The sequence below is a fragment of the Carcharodon carcharias genome, chromosome 11 (assembly GCF_017639515.1).
Source record: "Carcharodon carcharias isolate sCarCar2 chromosome 11, sCarCar2.pri, whole genome shotgun sequence".
Taxonomy (NCBI): domain Eukaryota; kingdom Metazoa; phylum Chordata; class Chondrichthyes; order Lamniformes; family Lamnidae; genus Carcharodon; species Carcharodon carcharias.
Genome location: NC_054477.1, coordinates 77,298,680 through 77,313,824, shown reverse-complemented (window position 1 = coordinate 77,313,824; position 15,145 = coordinate 77,298,680). Strand labels below are relative to the sequence as shown.

The 15,145-nt window shown below is 42.5% G+C and overlaps 1 protein-coding gene across 1 annotated transcript in view; it reads right to left on the bottom strand.

Moving 5' to 3' along the window:
• Positions 1-14,191, bottom strand: part of LOC121283898 (ubiquitin carboxyl-terminal hydrolase 35-like) — a 107,320-nt gene extending 93,129 nt beyond the window's left edge. Inside the window, exons 1-2 of the mRNA XM_041198701.1 lie at positions 13,951-14,191; positions 10,814-10,968 (exon numbers count right to left, since the gene is read on the bottom strand). The gene's annotated coding sequence lies outside the window, so the exon portion shown is untranslated. The remainder of the gene's footprint in view (positions 1-10,813; positions 10,969-13,950) is intronic.
• Positions 14,192-15,145: the final 954 nt, after the last annotated feature.

Genomic DNA, 15,145 nt, shown 5'->3' with positions numbered 1-15,145 from the left:
TCAGCATTTCTGTTTTGTGGAGCAAAGTGCAAATTGGCCACTATTCCTGCTGGATTGCTATTCAGTAAGCCGTCAGCTACATATATACATACCTATCAGGTAAGACAGGGTCCAACTCAACTAAATGATGGGCTGGCTGGGGGGGGGGCACAGACTGCTCCCCTTCCAGAAACACTCAGCAGGGGCCTGTAAAATACGGCCCTATGTTTCTGCCAGCCACATCTCAAGATGTCACATCTGCAAAATATTGGGACATCGGGAACCATGCAAAGTTCAAGTAACTACTAACAGAAAGTAAATTAAATTTCATTCCAACTACTTCAAGTTATGCATTCTCATTCAAGGTGATATCTGGATATCAGATGGAAACTACTCAATAAACAAAAACCCCTGTACAGTTGGTTCTTGAATGCTTAGGACTAAACACCATTTGAGTTGAGTGCAGTATAAGCTAAAGTATCACTTTCAGAAAGGAAAAAAATCTTGAACTCCATTTTGACCATGTTTCATCAGTAAGTATGAATTCTCTTTTCCCCCTTCCTTATACCTAGAGGTAAACAAATTTATACATTAAGTTTAAAGAGGAGAGTGATGTTTTGAAAAGGATTCAAAGGATAATGAGGATGTGTGACTCAAAATTAAGAGAGAGGAAAATAACCTGTAAAATGCTAAGAGGCATCACTGAGGCAACAGCAAGCAAGCTATTTTACTTGAAATGTGAGCATAGACCTTAAAGTTTAAAAAGTCTGAAGGGAGACTACAGTCCATCAAAAAGAAATCTTTCCAATATAGTTGTGGATACATGGAACAAGCTGCAGAAAAATAAAAGTATTGGGGACAAGTATCCTGTTAGAAAAGGGACAGGCAGACTCCTCAATTAACCACGTGTAGAAAAGAAACTGAAATATTATGTAGCCTGCAGACCAAACTGCAGCACTGAAGCCTCTCTGGCAGCTCTTGGCAAGATTCAAATTAGTTCTTCTTTCCTTGTTCTATTCTCACTCACAAGCCATCTTTTATCCTGCCATCCCAAGATTCTCAATTTTGACAAATTTTATTAAATCTGATGTATGAAGAGGGAAGCAAAAGCATGCTAAGAGAAACAGCCAGACAAAAACAAACTTTTATTTGTATAGTGCTTTACATGATGTCCAGACATCCCAAAGCGTTACCAGACAATGAAGTACTTGAATTCTGATGAAAGGTCATTAACTTGAAACTTTGTAACTGGTTTTCTCACTACATCAACCCCCTAACCTGTTAAGTATTTCAAGCATTTTCTGGGTTTTTTTTTTCAGATTTCCAGCACACACAATATTTTACTTTTGAATTGGGTTCACTGTTATCACGTAGGGAAATGCAGCAGCCAATTTCCAGTCAGCAAGGGACTTCAAACTACAATGAAATAAAAGACCAGGTCAACTATTTTTGGTGGTGCTAGTCAAAAAATAAAGGCTAGCAAGGCCTTCGGGAGAAACTCTTCTTTTGAAAAGCACCACAGGATCTTTTACATCCCCCTAAGGGCTCAGCAGGGGTTATCAGTCTAACATCTCATCCAAAAGGTGGCACCACTGAAAATGCAGCATTCTTTCAGTACTCATTGTTTCACTAAAATAGAATGCCGTCAGTAGGAGCTTCATGTGTGAAAACTGACTGCTGCATTTTCATACATTACAACACTTCAAAAGTATTTATTCAGAAGTGAAGCACTTCAGGGCATCCAAAGCATTGAATAAATTAAGTTCTTTATCTGATAAATAAAGTCAAAATTGCATGTGCAAGAAAGAGCAATGTGCATTGGGTTGCTGAAATAGGTCCATAATCACCAGCAATTTAAACTCAGCAGTGGGGGTTTTCACATGAGCTTTGAACACACAAGCTCTACTTGACCACTACTTGTCTCCCTCATGATCTATTGGATGGGCAGATTTTTCTTTTAATTCTTTCAAGGGATGTGGACATCACTGGCTTGGCCAGTATTTTGATTGCCCATCCCTAATTGTCCTCGAGAAGGTGGTGGTGAGCCACATTCTTGCACTACTGCAGTCAATGTGGTGCAAGTACGCTCAGAGTGCTGTTAGGAAGGGAACTCCAGGATTTTGACCCAGTGCCAGTGAAGGAATGGTGATAGAGCTCCAAGTCCACGTCCAAATCCAACAAGACCTGGGCAACATCCAGGCTTGACAATTAACACTCGTGTCAGGCAATGACCATCTCCAACAAGAGAGAATCTAACCATCACCCCCTGACATTCAATGGCATTACCATCGCTGAACCCCCACTATCAACATCCTGGGGGTTACCATTGACCAGAAACTGAACAGACTAGCCATATAAATACTGTGGCTATAAGAGCAGATCAGGGGCTAGGAATCCTGCAGTGAGTTAACTCACCTCCTGATCACCCAAAGCCTGTCCACCATCTACAAGGCACAAGTCAGGAGTGTGATAGAATACCCTCCCCTTGCCTGGATGAGTGCAACTCCAACAAAACTGAAGAAGCTTGACACCATCCAGGACAAAGCAGCCCATTTGATTGGCACCCCATCCACAAACATTCACTCCCTTCACCACCAACGCACAGTGGCAGCCGTGTGTACCATCTACAACATGCACTGCAGAAACTCACCAAAGTTCCTTAGACAGCACCTTTCAAACCCACAACCAGTACCATCTCGAAGGATAGGGGCAGCAGATACATGGGAACATCACCACCTGCAAGTTCTCCTCCAAGCCACACACCACCCTGACTTGTAAATATATCACCGTTCCATCATTGTCGCTGGATCAAAATCCTGGAACTCACTCCCTAACAGCACTGTGGGTGTATCTACACCACATGCACAGCAGTGGTTCAGGAAGGCAGCTCACCACCACCTTCTGAAGGGCAATTAGGGATGGGCAATAAATTTCTGGCCTAGCCAGCGAAGCCCACGTCCCTTGAACAAATAAAAAAGTCATTATGGTGTAGCTTGAAGGGAAACATGCAGGTGGTGATGTTTCCGTGCACCTGCTGCCCTTGTCCTTCTATATGGTAGAGATCACAGGTTTAGAAGGTGCTGTCAAAAGGAGTCTTGGTAAGTTGCTCAATGCATCTTGCAGATGTTATACACCACTGCCACTGTGTGTCAGAGATGGAAGGAGTGTTCAAGGTGTTAGTTTTTTTTAAATTCTTTCAATAGATGTAGGTGCCCATAGCAAGGCCAGCATTTATTGCCATTCCTAATTGCCCTCCAACTGAATGGCTTGTGTCACGAAATTGTAAGTTTCATAATATTAATTATGGTTTATGGTAACGTAGGTTTATGGCTGTGAGTGTAGATGGCTCTGTCTGTGGGATTTAATTAAATTATAGTCAGATAGGCTGCAAGCTTGAAATTATCAAAAGAAGTTAAACGGGGTAAAAGGTATTTGAAATGCTAATGAGTAAACGTGGATGAGATCTTAGCTTGTAGGGTGTGAAGAAAATTTGCAGTTTTAGATAAGTGAAGAAGTTGTTTTGAGTTTCAAAGGGGTGGTTAGATATTTACAGCTAACAAGGTAAATAGGGCAAGGTTATTATTTTTATTTTTCCTAAAAGGTACTGACCATACTAGCATTATGAAATTTTTTATATTATGGAAAAAGTCCAAAGATATAGAACAAAGGAACTTACAAATTAAAGAGAGAAACATATATAAAAGAGGAATGAAAGGCTATGTTGAGGGGCCACATAAGAACTAAAAGGAGTGTGTAAAACAGCCTTGTGGAAGCCTCCAGCCATGTTTGCAGAAGTTTACTGTGTCCAGTAACTAAAGCTGGAGAAAAACCTTTGGAATTCCACTGTCAAGTGGGTGGGTGCTGTGTTAAGTTTGCTGGCTTGCTATTTAAATTTAAAATTTATCTTGGACTGTTGCCTTAAGGGAGGGGGGGGGGGCGGGGTGAGGGTAGTTGGGAGTCAGTCTAATTAGGAATTTGGAGATTTATTATAATATTAAAGTAACTATAATCTTATGTACATGCTTGAAATATTTTATTTTGTTAAATGTTTTAATTTAGTTTTTAAAATCTCTAAAGGTATTATTGGACTTATTATTTCTGAATTTAGTGCCCAAATCTTCTTGTAATAAATACAAATTGTAAAATCGTTGTAATAGCGTGGCCAAGTTTCCCTTGTACATTTGGTCCACCTGGCACACATCACCTACCACATCATAATTGCCCTCTTAAATGGCCTGGCAAGTGTTAAGAGTCAACCACATTGAACAACAACAAAGGACAACAAAGAAAAGTACAGCACAGGAAGAGGCTTCGGCCCTCCAAGCCTGCACCGATCATATTGCCCGCCAACTAAAACATTTTGCACTTCCGGGGTCCGCATCCCTCTATTCCCATCCTATTCATGTATTTGTCAAGCTGCCTCTTAAACACCACTATCGTACCCGTTTCCGCCACCTCCTCCAGCAGCGAATTCCAGACACTCACTGCCCTCTGCGTAAAAACTTGCCCCGCACATCTCCTCTATAGTTTTCTCCAGGTGTGGAGTCACATGGAGCCCAGATCAGGTAAGGACAGCAGATTTTCTTTCTTACAGGACAAGATAAAATCCACATGGCTTTTTATGATAATTGGCAATAGTTTCAAGGCCACTGTTACTGAAATCAACTTTCAATTCAGATTTATTTTATTAATTGAACTTATTAATTAATTGAATTTAAATTCCATCAGCTGGCATGGTAGGATTTGAACCCATGGTCCCAGAGCATAAGTCTGGGCCTCTGCATTACTAGCACAGTGACATTACCAAGACACTGCCATCTCTCCAGGATGGATGAAGATGCTAATCAAGTAGGGTGCTTTGTCCTAGATGCTGTCAAGCTTCTTGAGTGTTGTTGGAGCTACAGTCATCCAGGCAAGTGGAGAATATTCCATCATACTCCTGACTTCTGCTTTGTAGATGGTGGAAAAGCTCTGGGGAGGCAGGAGTTGAATTACTCACTGCAAAATTCCTGGTCTCTGACCTGCTCTTGTAGCCACAGTATTTATATGGCTAGGCCAGTTCAGTGTCGGGTCATTGGTAACCCCAGGATATTGATGGTGGAGAATTCAGCAATAGAAATGCCATTGTATTTCAAGGGAAAATGATTAGGTTTTCTCTTGTTGGAGATGGTCATTGCCTGGCACTTGTGTGGTGCAAATGTTACTTGCCACTTATTAGCCCATGTTTCAGATCTTGCTGGATATGGACATGGACTGCTGCAGTATCTTAGGAGTTGGGAATGGTGTTGATCATTGTGCAAACATCAGCAAAGATCCCCACTTCAGATTTTATGATAAGGGAAAGGTCACTGATGAAGCAGCTGAAGATGGTTAGGCTTAGGACAGTACCCTGAGGAACTCCTGCAGTGATGTCCTGGGACTGAAATGTTTGACCTCTAACAACCACAGTCATCTTCCTTTGTGCTAGGTATGACTCCAACCAGTGGAGTTTTCCCCAGTTCCAATTTTTGCTTCGATTCCTTGATGCCACACTCGATCATATACTGCACTCTCAGCTCACTTCACCTCTTGAGTAGAGTTATTTTGTCCATGTTTGGATGAAGGGGGTAATGAGATTAAGAGATAAGTGGCCCTGGCAGGACCCAAACTTAGCATCAGTGAGCAGATAATCGCTAAATAAGTGCCGCTTGATAGCACTGTTGACAACACCTTCCATCACTGATGATCAAGAGTAAAAAGATGGCCAATAATTGGCCCGGTTGGATTTGTCCTGCTTTTGTGGACAGGGCATACCTAGGCAATTTTCCACATTGCTAGGTAGATGCCAGTGTTGTGGCTATAATGGAACAGCTTGGCTAGGGGCACGGCTAGGTCTGGAGAACAAATCTTCAGGACCGTTGCCAGAATGTTGTCAGGCCCCATGGCTTTTGCACAACTCTCAGCCATTTCTTAATATCATGTGCAGTGAATTGAATTGGCTGAAGCCTGCACCTGTGATGCTGGGGACCTCAGGAAACTGATGTCATAATCATAGAGGTCTACAGCAATGAAAAAGGCCCTTCGGCCCATCGAGTCTGCGCTGGTCAAACAAGTACCTAACTATTCTAATCCCATTTTCCAGCACTAGGCCCACAACCTTGTATGCCATGGCATCGCAAGTGCACATCCAAATACTACTTAAATGTTATGAGGGTTTTTGCCTCTATCACCCTTTCAGGCAGTGAATCCCAGATTCCCACCACCCTCTGGGTGAAAGAATTCTCCCTCACATCCCCTCTAAACCTCCTAAATCTATGCCCCCTGGTTATTGATCCCGCCACCAAGGGGAAATTTTCCTTCCTGTCTACCCTATCTATGCCCCTCATAATTTTATACACATCCATCATGTCCCCCCTCAATCTCCTCTGCTGCAGGGAAAATAACCCCAGTCTATCCAATCTCTCCTCATAACTAAAACTTTCCAGCCCAGGCAACATCCTGGTAAATCTCCTCTGCACTCTCTCTAGTGCAATCAAGTTCTTCCTATAATGTGGATTCCAGAACTGCATGCAATACTCTAGCTGTGGCCTAACCAGCATTTTATACAGTTCCAGCATAACCTCCCTGCTCTTGCCTTTATTAGACGAGGCATAGAATGTAAGTATCCCATGTGCCTTCTTATGCCTGGATCATCCACTCTGCATTTCTGGCTGTAGGCAGTTGCAAATGTTTTGCCTTGTCTTTTGCACTGATGCGCTGGGCTCCCCCATCATTGGGGATGGGGCTATTTGTGGAGCCTCCTCCTCCAGTGAGTTGTTTAATTGTCCATCACCATTCAAGACTAGACATGGCAGGACTGTATAGTTTAGATCTGATCCATTGGTGTGGGATCGCAGCTCTATCACATGTTGCTTAAGCTGTTTGACATGCAAATAGCCATGTTGTAGCTTCACACCTCATTTTTAGGAATGCCTAGTGCCATTCCTGGCATACCCTGAACCAGGGTTGATCCCCTGGTTTGATGGTAGTGGTAGAATGAGGGATGTGTCAGGCCATGAGGTTACAGATTGTGGTTGAATACAATTCTGCTGTTGCTGATGGCCCATAGTGCCTTATGGATGCCCAGTCTTCAGTTGCTAGATCTGTTTGAAATCTATCCTACTTAACATGGAAGTAGTGCCACATAACATGAAGATGTGAAGATGAACTTGGTCTCCAAAAGGACTGTGACTCCTACCAACACTATCGTGGACAGATGCATCAGTGACAGGTAGGTTGATGAGGATGAGATCAAGTAGGTTTTCCCATCATCTGCCACAGTTATGTCCTTTAGGAATCAGCCAGCTCAGTCAGCAATGTTGTGACCGAGCCACTCTTGGTGAAGGGCATTGAAGACCCCACCCTGAGCGCATTTTGTGCGCATGCCACCCTCAGCGTTTCCTCCAAGTGATGTTCAACATGGAGGAGTACTGACTCATCAGCTGAGTGGGAGCACTAGGTAATAATCAGGAGGTTTCCTTGCCCACATTTGACCTGATGCTGTGAGACTCCATGGGGTCCGGAGTCAATGTTGAGGATTCCCAGAGCAAATCCCTCCCAACTGTATACCACTGTGGTGCCATCGCTGGTGGGTCTGTCCTGCTGGTGGGACAGGACATGTCCAGATATGGTGATATCTGGGACATTATCTGTAAGGTATGATTAAGTGAGTATGGCTATGTCAGGCTGTTGCTTGACTAGTCTGTGGTAAAGCTCTCCCAACTTTGGCACGAGACCTCAGATGTTAGTAAGGACGACCTTGCAGGGTTGACAGGGCTGGATTTGCTGTTGACATTTTCGATGCCTAGGTCAATGCTAGATGGTCAGTCAGTGTACAATACATCATTACACACTGGCAGTAATGTGTGCCATTTACAAGATGCACTACGGCAACTTGTCAATCCTCATTCAACAGGACCTTCCAAAGCCACAACCTCTGCTACCTAGAAGGAAAGGGGCAGCAGATGCGTGGCAACACCACCCTGCAAGTTCCCCTCCAAGCCACACACCATCCTAACTTGGAACTGATCGCTGTTCTGCTGCTGGATCAAAATCCTGGAACTCCTTTCTTAACAACACTGGGGTGTACCAACACCACATGGATTACAGCAGTTCAAGAAGGCAGTCACCATCATTTTCTCAAAGGCGATTAGAGAGAGGCAAAAAATTCTGGCCTAGCAAGCAACACTCACATCCCGTAAAAGAATTAAAAATGAGGATATTGGAATTGCCGTTTGCTGATGAATGTGCTCTCATATTACACCGTGAGCATGACGTTCAAAAGATCATGGATTATTTTTTAAAAAGCGGTTGATGACTGTTGGCTAACTTAAGGATGACAGAGATAATCCACCAACCATCACCAAATTCAGACTATGCCCCACCTAGTATAACTATCGATGACACAACTCTGAAGGCCGTTGATAACTTCACTTATCTTGGAAACAGTCTTCAGAAATGTCTGTATTGACAGCAAGGTGGCAAATAGAATTGCTAGAGCAAGCTCAGCATTTTCCCATTTATGCAAGAGACTTGAGGAAATCACAAAATTTGCTTAGCAAGCTGTGATCATATCTACCCTCTTACATGCCAGTGAGACATGGGCTACCTACTCCACACATATTAAGTAGTTGGGCAGGTTCCACAACATGCATTCAGAACATCAAGGGTATCAAATAGGAGCACTAAGTGCCCAACACTGAGGTGTTCTGATCAAAAAGAGCAGAAATGTCTGTAATTGAAGAACTCCAACTGCGCCCAGCTCAGATAGAGTGGATATGTAGTACTTATGACTGATGATAAAATCCCTAAGGCGATCTTGTATTCAAGGTTCAAGGTGAACTTCAGGAAATGTGGCATGTTCACAATAGACTGGCAGAAAAATGCACAAGGAAGAACTATCTTTGGAGCAGTCCCAAGTAGTGGTGTTGTTTCCGTTGAACAGCAAAAAATACAGGCTGCAAAAGAGAAAAGGAAAGCTGGAAAAACCAGGCAGTCACAACAGAAAAAGAATTCATCCATGCCCACGCTATGGAAAGTCATGCTGATCTGTAATCAGGTTCCACAGCCACGTTGTAGTCATCTGTTGTGCATTGCGTGTGCAAGAAATGGCCATCTTCAATAAGGAAGGGAAACTAAATGACAAAAATAAAAAACATATCAACTGTCCCGATGCCCATGAGATGTTGTCCAAGCACTCTGCTCTGAACCAGTGGTAAATTGAAATCCATTGGTACAAACAGAAAAGAGAGAAAAAAAAACAGAAGTAATTTGTAAGAAAAGGCATGGTCAAATCAGAAAATTTCAGTAGCTTATGAATAAAATAAAATGACCATTTTCAATAAATAATACAACTGAGATTAAATTTTAACACTTCAATGGCCAAAGTTATTCATTATTACATGTTATTATGGTGTAAAGTAGCATGATTTCAAACACCATTTTAAGGTCAACCATTTTCAGAAAATCAAACAGCTGATACATTGCATTCTTGCAACTGAAGCCAACTTCAATTCATGATTGAAATCAACGGCCTAGGTTGTCATTGACTGACCCTAGAAATAACATATGGTTTATTTTGTCTATATAAAATTAACACCACCAGGGAATGATTTAACAGGGCACTTATTTGTGGTGTGCCGTTGAAAGAAAAGGTCAGGGAAATAAAAGGTCTAGTTTTGAAACAAACAAAGGTTGTTAATTGTGTGTGTCTCTGTCTGTCTGTGTGTGTACACACGCACTCAAGAGAGAATCCTTGGAATGAAATCAGTCATAATAATTGGTCAGACATCAAAACAGAAGGGAAAATGGGGTTTTACTTTGTGAAACTTTACACAGAAAAGACTGTTGTTGACACCCAACGACATCTAGGGGTGTTTGGAGAAACCTGGAAAGGATTCTGACTGGACATTGAAACAAGTTATCCAAGCCAAGAAAGTATTAAGGAGGAAAAATGCAAAACGCAAGAAGCCTAGTCAGATGTAGACAAATGTTTATGCTTACACTTAAACACCAAAGAATAGGAGCATAGAGGTTCGAACAGCTATTCTTCCTTAGTACAGTAATATACAAGGATAAAATTACATAGAAGATAAATAGATGACAAAAAACAAACACTCAGCTCCAAATGGATCCACCTTTCAGGTGACCCATAAGTGCATAGGGGTGACCAAAAAAAAACTCCAACACCAAAAGATGAGTCTGAATAAAATCTAGAAATAGTGTGAAAGCTAGTAATCATCAGCACCATGCTAAACACAACCGTTTCCCCCCCATTCCCCCATGGTTGTCAAGGATGCACCTGTCAAGGAGGCCTGGAATGTTTTTCCACACTGGCAAGTACACATGGACAAAATCATTATCCCAAGCTGGTAACAAGTCAGTCAGTCACAGCATATATGCAGCCCAGCTGATGTGATAGTATGTAATAGTCTAACTGCGTCAGTTAATAATACTGGAGTATAATTTCTGGATTGCTCTTAAAAAGCTAGCACAGGTACAATAGTCAGAATGGCTCCTTGTGTTATGAACTTCTATGGTTCTATTCCTCAATGCTTATTTTTATGGTGGTGGTAACTCTATTGCTGTGATTGTATTAACAAAGTGAAGTTTTAAAATGTTCTTAGTTCATCTATGCATGTCCAATGTCATTTTGGATGACTCGAGCAACAGCATGTTTGCCAATTTACTTGTGCAGCATACCCACAATGATTGGTTGGTTTGTATAACTGTTCGAATGCTTTGAACTAGTTAACACAAAAGCACAAATCTTTAGATATTTAAAACGCTTGACCTAGATATAAATTATCAATCCTACCTCCAGGTGTAGACTTGAAGGAAAAGGGTTGAAGATTCACCTGACACTCTGAACTATCTGTCTTACACTTCAATCACCCCATCATTCCCCAAGCAGCAAACAATCAATTCTACATATGCTGCAAATGGGAAATCCCAAGTTGAGACCAGGCACATCTGCAAATATATAAATGTTAAAAAAAAATCAAATTGCAAGTCAACATTGGTCAACATCTTACACTTATTGGGTCCAGTTCAACAGCATTACGACAAAGGGAGCGCCTCTGTTCATTTAACCAGCAATAGATCAAGAACAGCAACTTGCATTATATATCCATTTGGCACACTGAGTGTCACAAAGTGCTTCAAAGAGCAAAATGACAAAGCTTCAGAGAACAAAAACATGTTCAGGGAGAAACTGTGGCGGTTCCTGCATAGATGGGTTTTGAAGAGTTTCTGCCGATGGGGAAAGATGTATCAATGCAAAAGACATAGGAAGTGTGTTCCAGTGAATAGAGCTGAGGCTGTAATGGGAAAAAGATGCACAGGGGAGCAAGGTATTGGCCCAAATCTTTCATTCAGGATCAGAATCCTTATTTCTGACCTTGATCAGACAAAAAGAAATTCATACATTCCTTCAATTTTTCAAGGCAGTCTTCCAATGGAGAACCTTACACAACTCAGTCTATGCAAGCCTCAGAGGGAGCAGCAGAATTCATGCAGATACCAGACACCCGTTTTACAACATTAGCTACCGTATTCTGGCAAGTCGTTAAACGCCCCAAACGTGGAAAGCTACAGACAGAAGGTAAGTAGGTAAGAGAGTAAGGTAAGTAATGGGGGAGGATGGTGACTTCTGAATTCGGTTGGGGGGGTGGGGGGTGGAGTTAGGGGTTCAAGGCTGAAGTCAGGTGGTGGGTTAGTCAGGTGGGGTCAGGGGGAAGTCAGAGGGCAGCCAGGTGGCAGGGGCCAGTCAGGGATGGAGTTGGAGTCGGGGGCAGGGGGGGAAGTCAGGTATGGGGTAGTCAGATGAGGTTGTGTGGGAGTCAGATGGGGCGAGGGAGGGGAGTGGTGGGGGTGATCAGAGTGTGTGTTTCGGTTCTGTAGTTATCCAGATGTTAAGACCAGATTTTAATTGGTGTGACATTTCCTGGGTAACTATTCTGGTAATTAAGTTAGAACTGTCCAAGGTCCCTGACACTAACTCAGAGTTGGAGACTATTTCAGAGGATCCTGGGGAGCTAGGGAATTGCCCATCAAAGTTCAAACTTCCTGGAGGATTTCTGCTAAGTCACTACACTGTGGGCTCCACACCTTTGGAGGGGGATGGGGATGGTACATCTGATCTCCAAAGATCTGGAGACTGAAAGATCTGGGCCATTCTTTTTAAATAAATGTGATGAGATTAGTGGAAATCAGCAAGTACAAGAATGGTGGGTGAGGGAGTCTTAGTAATAGCAATCCTAAGCATAGAAGCTTTTACAATGAACACAGACCTTGGCCATGTCATGAATGAGACATTACCTGAGGGACAAGAAGCTGATGGCAATTCAACAATATAACTCAACATGAAACAGTGCTTGCCTGTTTGACATGCTCGAAGAATGAACACAACTAATGTCACAATTCTAAACATAATAACCTGTAAAATTATGGCATTAACTAGCTGTGCTCATTGTTTTCTGAAATATGCTACTTCAAGATCAAAAACATGCAGACTGTGCAAGAAAAAGCTAGAGACTAGTTCATAAGCAGTGCAAGATTTCAGAAAGGGATATCAATTGGAAAGTTATAAGTACGTTTAATGAGCTGTGACCCACAATGACAGAATTTGAAAGCATTCATGCATTTAAAAATGTATTAAAGTTATCTTGATCTTAGACCTCTATAAAAGGTTAACAAAGTAGGATTTTAAAATGATAGTTGGTTTAATTGCAGGTTTCAGTACCATTCAGTATTGAGGGGAGAATTGAATACAAAAGTAGCAGGTTATGCTTCAGCTGTACAGGACACTAGTGAGACCACATTTGGAGTATTGTATACAATATTGGTCACCTTATTTAAGGAAGGATGTAAATGTGTTGGAAGCAGTTCAGCGGTTTACCAGGCTAATACCTGGAATGGGTGGGTTGCCTTATGAGGAAATGTTGAACAGGCTGAGCTTGTATCCACTGGAGTTTAGAAGAGAATGAGGTGACTTGATTGAAACATGTAAAATCCTGAGGGGTCTTGACAGGGTGGATGTGTAGAGGATGTTTCCTCTTGTGGAAGAATCTAGTACTAGGGGTCACTGTTTAAAAATAAGGGGCTGCCTATTTAAAACAGAGATGAGGCAAAAAGATTTTCACTCAGAGGGTCATGAGTCTTCAGAACTCTCTTCCTGAAAATTGGTGGAAGCAGAGTCTTTGAATATTTTTAAGGTAGAGGTGGATAGATTCTTGATAAGCAAGGGGTTGACAGGTTATCGGCTGTAGGAGGAGGCTTGAGGGGCTGAATGGTCTACTCCTGCTCCTTGTTCATATATTTATCATTTGCTTAATTTTAAGTTAATTTGAAGACAAAGAAACTACTCTTTGAAGTTGAAGGGCTAGATATGACTTATATTTGTAAGAAATTCTAATAAAATATAAAGTGACATATTACATTATCCAGCAAGTGTCATACGTTTAACACATTTGGGGAGCTGCAATAACTGTGCAGAACTAACTAAAGGTAACGCCACAATTAAAGATATGAAAAGAAATGTAAAATTGGCGGGGGGGGGGGGGGGGGGGGAGGAGAGAGAGGAGTAATCTTTCAGTGGAGATTTGGGAGGTTGCTCCAAGAAGCTTGATGCTACCTAAGAAGTAAAATATGTCAACAGTTAAAATAAACAGGCACGGTACTAATTTACGAAACTCAGTCTAAAATCTGCCGGACATTCTCCAGGTGTAGCCCTCAGCTGCTTGGCGATCTCACTGAACTTCAATGAGGCCATCTTCACATCGCAAGGAGGCTCTCAACGCAGTATGGCACCGCCCCTGGCAGCGATGTTCCTACTCCTCACTCCTGGGCAGATGGTACTAGTCTAAAGCGCTGAGGATCCTCATAGCTGCCGACCTATTAACTTGGGAACAGAGCTAATATTAGTTAACCCTGTTAATGTTAGTTAATACAGACCTCGATTTAACCTTCAAACATGCGTTCAACAGATAGGGAGTGTCGGAACAACTGGAAAATCAGAAACCTTTAAATACGTCAGTGCGTGAAGCCAGGTCCCGCGGTCAGCAGCTATCAGGGGTTCCTCGTCAGCCGGGCACTGAGGTCACTATACCCGCAATAGGAGCTGATATTGTCCGCAGTGGCCGCTGAACTGCTGCGACATCTCCATCTCCGGCTCAGACCCAACAGCACAAGTAGCAGCGCGAGCGCCGAGCCACATCCAGAACGTTCCGCTCAGCGGCAGCCAATCAAAAAGAGAAAACTAATAAACAGGGCCCGCCTACAAATATCCCGTCAGCCAATCGAAAGCTCAAGGCAGAAGCCGAGGAGACCGTATCAATAACCAATCAGCGAGGAGGCAACCAAAACCCGCATTGTCCACACCCGCTGCGTATAACTAAGACTAGGAGGACCACTTGTTTGACAGATTGTACTTATTTGTTCAGTTTCATTCGTTCATGCTAGAGTTGATATTACACATAAGCCTCATCCTACTCTGTCCCCAGTGCCCTTATTCGCTTCTCAACACAAGCACTGATCAAACAGCCCCTTAAATGTGTCAATGTGGCAGCGATTTCCACATTTTCGCCACTCTGTGCAAAACAATTTTTTTTTGTGATTTTTTTTCTTATAGCTGCTAGCCTGTTAGCCCGTAAGGGACCTGAAGCCAGTGAGTGGAGCATTTGCCTAGGCCACCCATAACGCGTGATGTTGGTTAAAGCTCAATAAATAGCCTCTAACTCATGTTAAAACGCACTTACAAGCTACTGAATCTCAACACATTTGCTGCTGAAATCTTCACCTGTGCTTTCCTTACCACTAGGCATCAATATTCCATACACTACTTGTTGGACTGCAGATCTTGGCTGAACCTTGACTTGATCTTCCCAGTCTGGCAGCTGCAAGAGAAATGCTGTGAACAAAGGAGACCACTTCAACGATCTCACCAAAATATTCAACCATGTGAACAGAGGCAGCTTATTTAAGCTGCTGGAGAAAATTGGCTGCTAGCTGAAGCTATTCAATGTGATCTCCTCTTTCCATGATAACATGATGTGTAAAGTCAGCAATGATGGGGCAATATTGGAACCTTTTGAAATGCGCACTGGGATCAAACAGGGTTGTGTTCTGGCACCAGCACTGGCATATTCTT